Genomic DNA, 14333 nt, shown 5'->3' on the forward strand with positions numbered 1-14333 from the left:
CCAAAGTATGTAAGATCGGTAGACATTGAATGCAAACAAAAAACTATGCATCATTGAATTTTTTCCTGTCACTAAAATGCTAGCAGAGCTCAGGGAATTGTGAGTCCCTTTTTCTATAGTACAGGAAAAATAAGAAATTCCAAGACTTGAGTTACGTACAATTTCTGATAACGTACCTTAGTACTTAGAAGGTTCTCAACTTAAAAATACACACACAAAAAAGAAATGTCATCATTTTCCATAGCATTTGGAAACTTTCCATAGGTTGGAAACTTTACTATCAGAGGTCATCAGTTCTCAGATATTTATATGTTTTGAATACTTAGCCAATCTGACTTTGGGATGCATCTTCCAGTTGTTGTCTCAGTGATTTTGTTCATGCCTAACAACTGATGGCATCTTAATTTTGGTAAAATAATGTAAATGTTAAGGTGAAATTTAGAAATAAGAAAGGAAAAGCTGATATGGGTAGCTACTGGGTGTTTTGTCTTCCTTTTTTTATTTTTGTAAAGTGAAACAAAAGATAAACCAAAAGTTTCTATCTTAAGTTAGGCAAAATCAAAGAGGAGAAAAAAAAGAAGATAATATAGCTAATACTTCACTGCCACCTGTAATTTCTAAAACAACTAAGAGCATTTTTATTAAAATTAACCTTGTTGACATGTATATTAAATTATAGAGTAAATATTAAATAATTCAATCTATATTATATTATTTAAATTTACTTTGTTAAATTGTATTAATTTAAATGAAATTTAATGAATTTTTAAATATAAATCATACTATAATTTAATAAACAATATCAGTTAATAAATGTAAATCAAACAATAGTATTAATAAAAGAAATTTAAACAATACTAATTAATAAAGTAAATTTAAATTCGATTAATGTATATTAAATGATAATATAATTTATATTTAAAAATATATTAAATTTAATTTAAATTAATTTTAATAAAAATGTTCTGAGTGGTTTTAGAGACTACAGGTGTCAGAGAAGTATGTGCTATGCAATCTGCTTTTTCTCTTCTCTGATTTCACCTACTTAAGATAGAAACTTTTGATTCATCTTTTACCTTAATTTATCAAAAGTTTGTAACTACTACTATTTTAAGCTTTTCATCTTTCAAAAACTGTTGTTAGCTTATTTCTCTCCCCAACTGGTTTTGATCTACTGTTGTATAAAATGTGTTTATAAGAATTATTGTAGAGCCCCCAATAGTATGTAGATAAACAGTCCAGATATTTAATGATGCATTCTTACTAATTAACTTTTGCATTGGCAATGGATCATGTGATCCCACTTCGGGGTTGACTCATAAAAATACTCTTCCTTCTGGACATATTTAACATCTGGAAAACTGGATTAATGTGAAGTGACTTTTCCATAGAAGTGGAAATAAGCAAAATGGATAGGGGTCATAGAATTTGGATTCAAAGCATCTTAGAATTTATCCACTAAGCTTCATGTCTAGGTCCTCCCCGTTGGAATTTTCCCTTGGTAGTTGTACAATGTTATCTTGGATAAAATAAATATTCTCAACTTTTTGCAACATTATATTTGGTTTTCATGTACTCTAAATCTGAGACCTCCTTCTTATGGGTTGGATTGTTCTTGTTTCCTGTAATTACATGTATCATTTTTATCTTAATGCCATTAAATTTAAGAAATATTATTCTTTTTTTTTAAAAAAAAGAGGTTGGAACTAATGGTTCAAGAATGCTGCTCTGTACAGTTGCTCACAAAATTACATCAGAATTGATGACTGGTGATGATTAACTGCTACATTGGAACAAAATTCTATAAACAAAAAGTGCTACAAAAAACAAAACAAATTTTTAAAAAAGTACTATGGCAAAAAATCACAACAACAAGAACTCAAAAAATAAAATAAAATGCCTAGTAGCTATACACTTACATACACCAGCTTTTTTGCTTTCTCTTACTGACACCACCATAATCTTTATGCAACAACTGCTCCATTTCGTCCTTTGGAATGTCCAGAATGCTCCCCATCAACTGCAATACTTCAAGACGTTTGCCTTTTGGTGTCTTGAAATGACCGATAAAAAGGTTTCTCATGAGGACCTTGTCTAGTTTTCCTTCTGTGCTGTTGACCAAAGTGGACAATTTCTGATGTGCATGGTCCAACATTTCTTTTCGGAGCTCGTTTTGTTTTTTCAGTTCTTCCAGCTGTTCTTCCTTGAGATCTAAGTCTTCTCTCAGTTTGGAAGCAGAATCCAACATAGCATTTGCTTCATGCAAACGTTCCTGCAATGATGATACTTCTCCTTCTAGCTTTTCGGCCTTGTTCTTCCATTCAGCTACCAACTGTTTTTCTTTGGCTAGTTCAGCAGAATGCATAGCTTTCTCTTCTTCTTGGGAGTGCTGTAGAACCCTTTGCAGGTTACTTGATGACAGGGCACACTGCCTTACTCGTTCCTGGCAGAGCGAAAGCTGCAGTGCATTCTCATCCCTCTGTTGAGAGACCAGACTCAACTGTTCCTGCAGGGACTCTATCTGCACACTGGCTTGATGACTTGCCTTAGAAGATGTAGCTAGCTTGTCCTCCAAGAGTGTGACTTTCTGTCTCAGTTGAATCTCTTTGTCTTCTGCAGCCAATATTTCCTGGGCGTAAGACTCTTCTGATTCCAAGAGCTGGCTGCGTAGCCTTTCTAGCTCCCGGTTTAGGCGTAATTCTTGGTCCTGTAAGTGTTGAACCTCTTTTGTTCTTAGGATTTTTACTTTGGTCTCTTGAAAAATATCAGAATTCAATGTTTGAGCATCTCCTCTTTCTCCAGGCAACTGGGCTTTTATTTTTTCAATAGTTGTCTGCAAGTTCTTAATCTCCTCCTCTTTGTCTAAAAGTAACTGGCTATGCGCAGCATTCATCTGCTCATATTGGTACTTCAATTCATCCATTTCCTCCTCCTGCTCCTGTAAAGACTGAAGTAGTTGCATTTTACGCTGGTTTTGATTTTCAATTATATTCAGATGGTCTTTAATTTCATCTTCCAGATGATTTTTGACTATATTCAGTTGAGATACCTCCAATTCTAGTTCTGTGATAGCATCAAGAGCTTTAGGCTCAGCCACAGGTACAGCTTGATTTTGCTGTTCCCTAAGTGTTTCCAGTTCTAATTGCAGATAGTTGTTTTCTGCTTTCATGTAGGTAAGATTTCTGTCCTTTCTTTCAATGACTTGCCTTAAAGTTTCATTTTCTCTTAAGGCCTGAGAACACTTATCTAAATCCTTTTGTAGTTCTGAATTTTTTTCTTCGAGTTTTTCAATAAAAACTTCTTTCTCATTTAGGACTTGTTTCAATTGCTCCTCGTCTTCTATATAAGATGCCAAAATTTCCTCCATTTCTTTTTCATCAGCAGTCATTTGCTCAATATTCTTTTTGAGTCCTGCTATTTCAAAGTCCTTCTCTTGATTGAGTTGCACTACACACTCGTGTTTCAGCTGTAAGGCAGAGGTATTCAAATTATGTGCATTGGAGAGTTCCTGAATAGTCTGCCTGTGATTATTTGCTTCTTCCAACAGTCTTTTTTCTGCCTGGTGAAGTTTGGCTTCTATCTCTTCTTTGTCTCTTTTTAGAGTCTCCATGATAGTGTCTTTTTCTTGAGAGATTTGATTGTTAGCAGCAATAGATTCTTCCAACTTACGCCTTACATCTTCACGTGCTAAAATCAACATTTCATTTTCTGTTTTGAGATCAATAGCAACTTTCTTTAAATTTTCATTGAGCTGTTCTACTTCAGAAAGATTTTGCCTTAAGTTGCCAATTTCAGCTTCCCGTTCTTTAAGCATGTCATCCTTACAATGACTGTTAGAGTCTTCATTCAGAGAACTTCGGTACTTACTCTTAAATCCAGACAGCTCATCTTCAATTTGTCTAATGGGATCCTTAAGCCCAAGGTTTTCCTGCTGGATGTTTAAACTATTTTTTTGTGACTGATTTAGCTGATCTACTAAATCTTCTACTTTACCTTCAAGCTTCTGCTTGGTTAAATGCAAATCACTGAGGCTCTGTGCATTCCCAGTTAACTTCTCCTTCTGCACATGCAACTCTTGGGATATGTTCATTTGATCATCCTCAAGTTGATGAACTCTCTTTTTTTCATCATCTAGTTCTTGTTCCAACTTCTTGATGACAAGGTCTCCTTCATTTTGTTGTTTGGATAGCTCATCTTTTATCAAAATCATGTGCTTTGTAGCTTCCTGATTCGCATGATCCAGTTCTTCTAACTCAGCTATCAGCATTTTCTTTTCATTGATAGTCTCATTCAGTTCTTCCTCCTTTGCCTTCAAGTGAACTTGTAAGTCTAGTAATCGTACATTCAAATTCATGTCTGTTGAAGCTCTGTTTTTCATGACTTGATGGTCACAGCTCAGTTTTGACAGTGACATCTGAAGTTCCTCTTTTTCTTGACTCAATGATGACTTCTCTTTTTCTAAAGCTTCAACATGCATTTTAAGTTTCAGATTGTCTTCAGCAAGACGGTTATCCTGGTTTAAGCCCTTTAGTCTCGTGATTTCCTTCTCAGCATCAGCCAGGGCTTGTTTTAGCCTGAACACTTCTTCCACTGCTGAACTCTGAGGAAGGATTTTTCCCTTTTCTGCCACGGTAGAACTCTGCTCCAAAACTGACATTTCATGCTGATGATCATCTATGTCTGGACTTTGGTTTGGTTGAAGAGTCTTGATAGTATTTTGTACTTTGCAGATTTCACGTGTGTCAGAATGATATTTTCCCTGAGCCTCAGCAATCTGCCTCGAGTGACCAACTTCAGGTTCATATCTTGCAACTTTAATTGACAATCTGCTTGTTTCTTGTCGTGATAAAATTATGTCACTAAAATCCATGTCATCATCACGAAAGGTGGAAAAATGACTACTGATCCCGGAACCGAATGGAGCCAGAGCAGTTGTTGTTGGTACACCACCAGCTCCTGAAGGTACCCATTGAGCAGCTGCCTGTAGTTGAAACACTTGATTTTGCAGTACAATCTGTCTTGCTTTAAGATGGAGGCTGATCTCTACCTCTTTCTGTTGCAGTTGATTTTGGTAACTTACAGACTGATGGTTTATTTGCAGCTCTGATGCTTCATGCTTTTCTTCCAGATCAGTACAATACTTTTTCAGTCTTTCATTCTCACATCTTAGTGTGGAATCAGTAGTTTCCATTTCCTTTTCCCAGCAATGATGTAATGCTGCTTCTGGGTCTCCTAAGTCATCCAGAAGTATTTCCCTGGTGAAGCTGGAGATATGGCCAGTGAGGGAAGCCAAGCTGCTCCCCACCTGACCCAAGAAGTGGCCCAAGCCTGAGACCAGGCCTCCAAACCAGGACGACATCGCCGCCACTTCAGTGATCCATCGGACCAGCTCCGAAAACCGCGTCCATCACCGTCCACTTCTCTGCCCCGAACGTCCTCCAGCGTTGCTAGGGTCAATTATGACCCAAGCGCTCAGAATTCCTCACAGCGCGAGGTTCCTGGGGCTCCACCAATACCAACCATCCCTTCCTGCCTCTAAACTCAGCTTTGACCAGGGGCTGGCAGCCAGTAGCACACTCACCCCCTGCAGGGCCTCTGCTTCTTCCCTGCACTTGCCTGTCAGCTATTGGCTCACAGGATTGGGCAGGGTTGGCTGGGAGGAGCTAGAGATACAGGAAAGTGTCCTAGTTTGAGTCCAAAGGCACTCCCACGAAGAATCAATGTTGTAGATGAAATCCAAAGGTAGTTCACTGGACAGTTCCCTCTTGTCTGGGAGAGGTGGATTTTTTGTTGCTTTCAGTTGCATTCAGTTGACAAGGTGAGGTCTCGCTCCATTACAGAACGCAATCTATTTAATTAAAAGTCCCCGATTCAAAAGTAAATCTCACCCCAAAACACCAGAGTAATTACCAGAGTAATATTTGGCCAAATATGTGAGCATCATAGCTCAGATGGTTAATTTTATTTAACATATAAAATTAACCATCACAAAGTCTTAATCATTCTCAGAATTCAGATTATAATATGGATTAAATGTCACTAAAGAACCATCTTTACCCTTTCCAAAAATAATTTTTTTGCTCTTAATCTGTAAATTTTTGAGTTCATTTTAACATTATATGGTCCTTGTAAGTTCTGATTGAAGTTTATTTAAGTGCTCAAAAATTCCACTTCAATTGCACTTAAGAAACTTTGCTTTTGAGCCAATAGGTTGATGTTCACTTAACCTATTGTTGTTTATTAATGCCAAATATAACCCAGGTTTGAACAGTGCAGAGTGAAATAAAAAGTTGAGAAATTTTCTACTATGGACTAACAATTCTAAATTTAAATCCCATAGTTAGAATGGCTGTTTTTTGTTCTTTTTTGGTATTGGGTATGGAATCCAAGGCTCACAAATGGTCTGTATGCACTCTTACCACTGAGCTCCTTGACCATCTGCTTGAGTGGCTGTTTACCCAGAATGTCATTCTTAGCAAAGTCAAATGGTAACCTGAACAGGGAATATAATTTTAACAAGCTGAGGTGGGATCAGGATAGACAGTCTGTGCAGTAGAAATTGTTTCAGTCAAACTGTGACATAGGTCATTGTCTTTGAGCTCTTTTACTATCTTTGTTAGTTTTAATTTAATGTAATGTATATAATTGTATATGATGTGTCACATTTTTTTCTAATCCCTATTTGATTACAACAGTGAATTCTGCACCAGTGTGCTCAGTTGTTAAATAACATCTATCATGTGATAAGACTTTAAAAAGTCAAAATAAAAAAATAGTAAAGTAGAGGCAATGTTGCTTTTAATTTAAATATAATTAACATTGTTGAAACATCAGTATATTGATTATTTTTGTCAAACTGACCTTTGTGACTATTTTGTACTGCTGTTCAGATTCCTGTTTTAATCTCATTAGATGATTTTTCCCCTCTAATGTGCCCTTTCAGAGCATCTGCACCAAGTAGTAAACCGAAAGGAGCAGATGTCAAGAACCTTAATGTAATCTAGTAAATTTTTCTGTCTATATCAAATTAAATTGATGAGATAGTTAGTACTGTGAAATATAGCTTTGTGAGGTTTAAAAACAGTTTTAGAAAATATATGTATGTGAAATTTGTGAAAATCTTTAGTTATGTGACCATGTTTGTAGTTAAGCATGAGCAATTGTCTTTTCATTTCAGCTTGCCTACATGTTGCCTGTGTTGTGCAGCAAAAAGATGCCAGACAGTGGTTTCCTGAGCTTTCTGTGGATATGGAAAAGGTATTTAAAATTTTTTGAATTTCAACATTTTAAAATTCATGTCTTATTTACTTTCCTTCAGCTTAAAACCTTATGATGCTCACCAGGGTAAGAAGATTGTTGATGAAATATTAAGAAATAACATGCTTGATGAAAAGTTGATGTTAGTTTTTTAAGTTATATTTATCTTTCTGGCTTTAGGTTAAATAGAATGGTAAACTTTTGGCACGATTTGTTGCAAAGTTGCCTCTAACTTCCAGGATTATCTAAAAAGCTACTTAGTGATCACTAAACACTACCAGGAACTTCTGTAAAACAGCACATTGGTGGCAAAGCCCTATTTTCTACCTTTTCTGCTCAAGTGTTGAAAGCATTACAATTAATCCAACTTTAACTCTGTGTGGGTAGAGAAAAAAGAGCTAAACTTGACAACTAGATATGACATAATACAGTTGCAGTTTTAGGTCATCTTAACTAATATGTAGAGTAGTTAGCAATCAAAACAATGTCTTATGTGTAATACCTCCCCTTAAATTGTTTGAGAAAATTGATATTAAAGAATACTCAATAGTGGTGTATTCCTTCATGATTTCAACCTTTACTTTTTGTACCTTGCTAGTTTGTTTTGGTTTAAGAGGCAGAAATCAACTAGATATGAGATAAGGATGGATAGGGCATACATGTTGAAAGGTAAGCAGCTATAAAGCCTAAATAACAGTGTAGTGAAAAATACTGTTCTCAAATTTGTTAGGATTATCTAACCTGAATTCTCAAGGACACAGACTCATCTTCTTACCATTTTTGAAGGGTGCCTCATATGTGATGTCTGTTCTTTATAGGTACTAAATATTGCTTTTTTTTTTTTTGCCACTGAGAACTTTTCAAATATTTTCTTGTAGATTTTGGAAGTAATCAGGGTTATTTTAAAACTATATGAACAGTGGAAGAATTTTGATGAGAGAAAAGAGATGGCAACTATTCTTAGTAAGATGCCGAAACCAAAACCACCTCCAAACAGGTACTTTGTAAACTTTTAATTATTGACTTAATTATATATATATATAGTACTCATTTATCTTTTTCTTTCTTAGATTTTTGTTTGGTATCTTTTTCTTAAAACTTCTATCAAAATTTCTTGATTCATCCTATTTTTTTTAATTTGTAATTTGAGACTCTCATTTTAAAAAATACATTAATCTGATCTATTTAATAACTTTTCCAAATGCAGTGGAGGTCTGTTACAGGTATCCCTCAACATATAGCCACATACTGTACATAAATTTAAACAGAACAGTATTAGACAAAGTCATCTGAAATTCAGTGATAAGGAATTCTGCAGTCAGTTTGACTAAGTAACATTCCTCTTCTCCACTTACTGGCTATTATTCTATTTTATGAATTTCAGTAGCAGTTTTTTAAAATTTTGATAAATGATCTGATATGATAAAGATAAGAATTTTGGTTTTTGAGTGATCCTATGAACCACAGCACACAACATACCTTTTCTAAGTATTAATCACCTGTGCTAAAGAGTTTTTCTTTTTTTTTTCTTTTCTTTTTCTTTTTCTTTTTCTTTTTTTTTTTAATAGGATCTGTTTGTTTAGTTCTTTGGTTCAGCCCTCACAATATATCAGGCCAGATTATCTGAGGTAGGAAGAAAGGTGAGGAGGAAAATAAATGCTACCCATCTTAATAATTTATTTAGAAAGATAATTTGTGTAACAGTAAGATAGATTTATAGATTGCTACTGATGAAATGTTACAGTCTGGAAAAAAAATGATACTTATAACATGGAGCTGTTCAAGGCAGTCATTCAAACAGCTACCTTTGGATGCATTTTTTGCAGAAATTCCCTGAGTGATTCTCCACTAGTGGCAGGGCCTGAAGCTGCAAGATGATGGTGGACAAGATAAGGCAATAATCCTATTGCCACAGTTATTGGTATTTTCAGCTTTAGTTCTTTTTAAATATTTAGCATTTTCCAGGAAATTACTGAATTTTTTCTGACTTACAAGGTTTGTTGTAATTACATCTGATTTTATTATGCCATTGAACAGCAGACTTTTAGAAAAAAATTTTTTTTATTTTCCTAAATAGTAGAAATAGGATTTATATGTAAGATTTAATTTTGTAGGTCTTTTGTTCAGAAGTTGTGATCTCTATGTTGAGTGATACCTGTAATAACAATGATATCCCATACCCTAATTTAAATTTTTTGAGTGTATATGAACACTAACTTCCATACTGCTTGTAATGTGTGAGAGTACAAAGTGCATAAGAATAAAAACATAAAACCAAATGTTAGTCTTCTGGATTTTAATTTTTCCACATCTGTGTCTTAATCAGAAATGTGTTTGTACAGTTATGCTGCAGATTCAGAAATTAATAGGCTTATCAGGGTGTTGAAAATGAATCTTTTAATTAGTATAAAATCTCTTTCTTCCCCATTTGAACAGTGAAGGAGAGCAGGGTCCAAATGGAAGTCAGAACTCTAGCTACAGTCAATCTTAAAACATGCCGAAGAATTCCGTAGTAGACCACTTGGAAATAAACCATTGGACAGATTTCAGTAATGTCTTCAGTGGAATACAAATGAAAATGAATAGCTTGTTTCTGTCAAGCATATTGGGAATTTATTTTATTTTTGCAAAATAAGTTTTTCTTTGCCTAATTTGATTCTAGTACATAATTGATAAAAATCTCTTAATTATAAAAGTTTGGAAGGTTCTATGGGGACCTACAGACAGACATACATAGACATTTCATGATTAATAGCTTTTGATTAGTATATCTCTTAATTTGGATGAAAGACATTGTAGCTTTTTATTAAGCCAGAAAACATGAAACATAATTTGTTTAAAATTCTGTGGTCATTGAGGGACCAAAAAAAGGACATAAAGTCAATATATGAGGGCCCCCCCCCCTGGAAGTTAAACTTTAAAACTATATTTAAGGAATAAAATCTTACAAAATCCTGGAAGATTTTGATAATGATGTTGATAATTTCAGGGAAATTAATCAAGTACCTATTGATTTTAAAGTGTATTTTATTCAGTAGTTTGGGTGTCTTGCCATGGAAGATACTAGCCCGGCCTAGCAGAAAAGTGCAATATGTATAGGATACTTTGACATTTTAAAAGCTATATTAATTCCGTAACCATTTTGAAATGCTGGGCAAACTTTTTTTAAAAAGTGAATCATACATGAAGTTATTTGCAATTAATTCAATTAATGAGACATTTTGAAAGTTTAATTGGGTAAAATACCATAATGAGGTCGAAATTTTGATAAATTTTTAGTGTTGATTTTTAATCTGCTGTGAAAAAAAAAATTTTTTTATAAGATACGTGCCCTAGTTTAATTTTGTGTCTTCATGTGGATTTACAGATTTACTGCAGGTATCCTGAGCCAGGAATACAATCAGGTTTCAGGCCAGTTTGAAACTGGCTAGTCTTAATTTTCATGAGTGTAGGACCATCAGATTAAATGTTATGTCAGTGGACTGTGCTGTCTGTGGAACTTAATAAATTAATCATTTTCTTCAGACCTGAAGGAGAGTGATAAAACTTGGAGTCATAGGATATTAATGTACAATTTAAGGATTAAAAATTTTCTATAAATAAATTGTGAACAATGGATTATTAAATGTTGACTTCCTTCCTAGTATAAGACTGCAAGAATAAAAGTTAATTCTTCAGCTATATCGACCAGTGTCTTGAATTCATCTTTTTGAATTGCCTTTTGTTTTCTGAAAATCCTTCTTTGATAAGTATTAAAGTCTTCTATATTTTATCAAGGGGGTGATTTCAAATGGTTTATAAACAGACTTTAAGTCCTATTTTCTTAGGGAGAGTATTAGATGAGCCAGAAAGGAAGACAATTTATAAAATCAGTACCAATGATCAGTATGGATCTCCTAAGCTTATGGTAGGGTAAAAAATAAGAAAACAAACTCTCCTCAGGTCTGAAGGAATTAATGTTGGGGTTGGGATGGCTGGGCAGAGTGATTATTTATCACAATAATTAACTGTAAAGTTTTCCTTTAAACTTACCTATCTTAAAAAGTTTACTTTTAAAATTAATACATATGCCTCAGTTTTGTTTGCAGCCTCTTATTGTGGAAAACTTAAAACAATATACAAGAACAGATAGAGCAGTATAGTGAATGTCCAGTATAGTGAATGTCCATGTACTTATCACACAGCTTCAGCATTTATTAATTCATAGCCAATTTCATTATATCTAAACTTCAAGCTGTCTTCAGTTTGCTTATTATTTTGAAGCAAATCCCAGATATTGTATCATTTCATTTCATCTATAAATATTTTAGGACCTACTCCTAAGAGATAATGGTTCTTTTAAAAAACTGTACAGTATCATGCTGTATAGAACTAGTAAAAATGGTTATCAAATACTCAAATTTTCAGTTATCTCATAAATATCACAAAAATATTGATTATAGTCAGGATTTAAATAAGGACTACACATTGCAATTCATTGATAAATTCTTTAAGTTGTTTTAAATTTATGGGTTCTTCATCTCACTTTAAAAATTCTCCTTTTTTGTTTTGTCTACTAAAAGTTTCTCATGACATGAATTTTCTTGATTAAATCCTTTACATGCCATTTAACATGTTTTCTCCTATGTATTTTATATAAATTGGTAATTGAATCTAAATACTTGATTATATTCAGGTTCTTTTTTGGGGTATAGACTACTGTATAAGATGGTAGTCTTCCATCAGGAGGCATGTAATGGCTGTTTGTTTCTTCCTGTAATTTACCAACTACTGAAGATATGTATGATTTTAAAAAAATCAGTTATTATTATAGGATACAGTATCCAGTATGATAGCCACTAATGCCTATGGCTATTGAACATTTGAAATGTGGCTAATCTGAATCAAGATGTGCTGTAAATGTAAAAATACATGTTATATTTCAAGTACTTAGTACAAAACAGAAGAATGTAAAATTTCAATAATTTGTTTTATAAAGATTACATTTTAAATGATAATATTTTGGATACATAGGATTAAATAAAACATTTTAAAAATTAATTTCAATGTTTCTTTAATTTTTTATTATAAAAAATGTTAAATTACATATTCATAAAATCACAGAATGATTCGGACAGTTGCATTGGACAGTTTCTTTACCATATAAGGAAAATGTTAATTTCCTGTCCCATTTCATTCCTGCTCTCCACACTTTAACTTCTCTGCTATTTATTTTGATATTTCTAAGTGACAGGCATTTAATATTGCATTATTATAGTTACTGTGTGCCAAGTATATTGTATTCCCTTTGTTTATTTAAACAATTCTCAGAGCAGTTTTACTTTAGAAATGAGGAGATTCAGAAACAGGAGGGTTAAAGATGTAAATGCCGGAGCTTAGGTTCTTGTTTTTAAAACCTGGGTGTATGAGCTCCAGATACTTTATGGCCTCCTCTGCTTAGCCTTCTTTTTTTTTTCTTAATTCAGTTTTTTTTCAATTGTAAATATTATCTACTAACTTCCTGCTACAGAAGATGAAGATTTTGCTTTCTCATCCATCTCCCTTTATTCTTCCCCTTTTCCAACCTGTTCCTGTACTGGCACTTCTCCTATCATGTAATTATACGATTTTTGGTAAATTCATATTTAATATATATTAGGCATACTTAGATAATGTCATTTATATTACTCTGATTAAATTTCTTTTAAAATATTTTGTCTTTCTAGAACTAGTGACTGATTAACTCGGTTATAATATGTTTGCTTTACTTTATCTTTCTGTTAATTTATCCCAGAACCATTTGTTCCTATTCTTTTATTCCCCAAAATCACTCATGTGGAAATATTTTTCCTGAGCCCTTCATTCTCCAGTCTGGACTGATTACATTGTAGGTGAAAGTAGCACCATTATGATCATAGAAGTGATCTATTGGGACTTCCCTTTTTTTTTTTTTCTCTTGTATGGTTAGATATCTAAGTCTTTTATATAGCACCTTATTCTTGTTTGCGAGTTCAATATGTTTTTGTTATTATAAGGATATTTAGGGTTTTTGGTTCTTTTGAAATTTTCTTTGATCTGTATTAACACCATTTCCCTGAAGTTCCTTTTTTCTATATGATTTGTTCATAATCTTTCATGTTAGAATGCCTTATTTGTCTGAGGATCTTTTATATTAGAGGGGAACAGAGGAAGATGATTGGAAGGTCTCTGTACACAGGTAGGACTTTTCAGTGGTGGGCTTCATTGTAACGTAAAGGATCAACAAAACATTTTCATGGGCCATGCTCTCACCCCACCATCATTTTCTGGTTTTCCTTTGGGATGGATCAGTTTTTCCAGGTAGGAATCTTCTAGCTTTCTATCTCAGGTGGAGGAAGCTGAATTGTCTGTGATTTTGGAGACAAGATAACTAGCAAGGAGCTAGTTATCTCATTGTTCAATATTCAGAATTTAGTTTGCATTCCTGTTTTCTCTAAGGGGTTACACTGCCATTCCTGTACCCAGATATTTAGCTGACAGTTTCACCTATGTTCTCTACCCATAAATGCTAAGTGAACGCCAGCAGCAACCCAACATATCAGCTACCTATAACCAGATACCATATGGTACAGATTCTCACAGAAATAATAATGATGATTATAAAAAGAGTTTTAAATATTCAGCACCTATTATCTGATACACTTGAATCAGACTCTACTATTATAATGCCTTTAAACATTCCTCCTTTTTCCTTCCTTATGTTGCTCCTGGAGAAACCCATAGCACTGAAAAGTCGTGATGACACTATTTTTGCAGTCCTTATAGATATTGAACAGTATTTTTTACCAAATGGTGAGAATAACATTCAAGTTTTTCATTTGTCTTTGATAATGTAAAATTCTTCACAAAGTAGCTGCTGATCATACCTCCATGCAGTATTCTCATGTCATATACATTCTAAATAGCAAAAAGTTACATTACCACAGAATCTAAGAGACCCTGCTGAGATCATAAACAGGTAAGAAAGGCAGTGTGAATAAAAGAAACCTGAATCACTGACTCAGAATTCTGTCAATTTTTGCCATTTTTTCTAGGATTTCTCCCTTCTCTTCCATTCT

At 33.8% G+C, this 14333-nt stretch overlaps 1 pseudogene; it reads left to right on the forward strand.

The window, feature by feature from the left end:
* The window catches only part of LOC143401223 (heat shock factor protein 2-like), a 117172-nt pseudogene extending 105994 nt beyond the window's left edge, over positions 1-11178 (forward strand).
* Positions 11179-14333: the final 3155 nt, after the last annotated feature.

Source organism: Callospermophilus lateralis, chromosome 6 (genome assembly GCF_048772815.1).
Source record: "Callospermophilus lateralis isolate mCalLat2 chromosome 6, mCalLat2.hap1, whole genome shotgun sequence".
In the NCBI taxonomy this organism is placed as follows: Eukaryota; Metazoa; Chordata; class Mammalia; order Rodentia; family Sciuridae; genus Callospermophilus; species Callospermophilus lateralis.